Source organism: Herpailurus yagouaroundi, unplaced genomic scaffold (assembly GCF_014898765.1).
Source record: "Herpailurus yagouaroundi ecotype Mexico unplaced genomic scaffold, PumYag 159, whole genome shotgun sequence".
NCBI classification, from domain to species: Eukaryota; Metazoa; Chordata; class Mammalia; order Carnivora; family Felidae; genus Herpailurus; species Herpailurus yagouaroundi.
The window spans coordinates 53,180,804-53,182,412 of NW_024412400.1; the positions used below are offsets into that span (position 1 = coordinate 53,180,804).

The following is a 1,609-nucleotide window of genomic DNA, read 5'->3' on the forward strand; positions in this document are numbered from 1 at the left end:
TAACTAGGGTGGGTAGAAATGGCTTTTGAGGAGGTGACAGTTAAGCCGAGGCCTGAATGATGAGATAAATATCAGCTTTGATTAAAATAAAAAAGTTTTCTTTTGTGTTGGTGGCTGTTTCCATATTCTTACTTTAAAATTTCTTAACATCAATATAAAATCCTTTGTAGCAGGACACCACTAGGAGACCTTGAGCCCCTCCTAGTAGCACATGACTATGTTCAAACCAGTCATTGTCAACATCTTGGAGCTCATTGTCTCCAAACTTCATCTTGTCAGTACCCAGATCTGCCCACCCCTGGGTCTCTCTCCCTTGGCTCCAGCTGGGTGCTCACCCACCTTGTTATGCCTGAGTTCCTGAAAGAGCCTGACTCCATTGTTCCCCACTGATAGAAAGTACAGGATTGGGTTGAGGCAGCTGCTCATGCTCACCAGTGGTCTCCATAGCTTATAGGCCAAGCTGGCCACCATCAAGAGCTGGCAGTCCTCTGAAGATAGGTAGCGGAGTGTGAGGTAGAGGGATCGTGTGATGTGGAAGGGCACAAAGCAGACGGTGAAGAGGCCGCACACCAGCAAGATGGTCCGGATGGACTTGGTCCGGGCTGCATTGCCTGTCCTCATGAGGGTCTCTCCTGGCTTGATCAGTCTGTTCACCATCAGCGAGTAGCACACCAAGATGACCAAAGAAGGAAAGACAAAGCCAGACAACGTTAGAACCATGCCGTAGGTGAAAAACCGATCAAAATTTTCAGGGCTTGTCATGTCGTAGCAGACCATCTGGCCGTCGATGTAGTCTGTTTGGGAGAAGAACAGTGTGGGCAGTAGCTGGACGACCACGAGGGCCCAGGTGGTGGCAGTGCCCAGGAAGGCATGCCAGCGGGTCCGGTAGGGCAGTGAACGCAGGGGGTGGCACACGCCCAGGAAGCGGTGCACAGAGATGCAGGTCAGTAGCAGGATGCTGCCATAGAGGTTGGTGTAGAACAGGAAGCGCACCAGCCTGCACAGCAGCTCCCCGAAGGGCCACCTGTCACCCAGGGAGTAGGTGATGATGAGAAAGGGTAGCGTCAGCACATAAAGCAGGTCAGCTACCATCAGGTTCACCAGATAGATGGTGGCACAGCTCCAGCGCTTGCTTTGACGCCAGGAGAGCCACAAGACCATGACATTCAGGGGCAGCCCTAGCACGAGTATGATACTGTAGGTCAGGGAGAGGTAGATTTGCTTGTAGTCCTCCGAGAACTTGCAGAATCTCTGTTCCTTTGAGGCATTAGTATCCAGCATCTCCATCTCCTGGGAAGCTCCCTCTGGGACCATAACCGCTCCTGCTTGTGCTTCCCCTGGGAGGAAAGAAAATGGGCAGCATAGCATCATGACCTTGGCTGAGTGTCAGCCTCTCCCTTGATCTGGCATTTTACTCTGTGTTCCCAAAGTCTGGTCAGAGTCCTTGTTTGAAAGAGGCTAACTCCAGGAAAGAAAATGTAAATTCAAGGGCACAGCAGCCTTTAAAAGCCGAGCTTGTAGACTTACCAGGTCCAGAGGGCTGGCCCTACACTATCTTGTATGCTTGCTGCTCTAGGCTGGGTTGTGACAGGAGGCCCAAACACACATG

The 1,609-nt window shown here is 51.5% G+C and overlaps 1 pseudogene; it reads right to left on the bottom strand.

Moving 5' to 3' along the window:
- Window positions 1–275: 275 nt before the first annotated feature.
- LOC121034204 (P2Y purinoceptor 3-like) lies at window positions 276–1,368 on the bottom strand (annotated as a pseudogene).
- Between the last annotated feature and the right edge of the window lie 241 nt (window positions 1,369–1,609).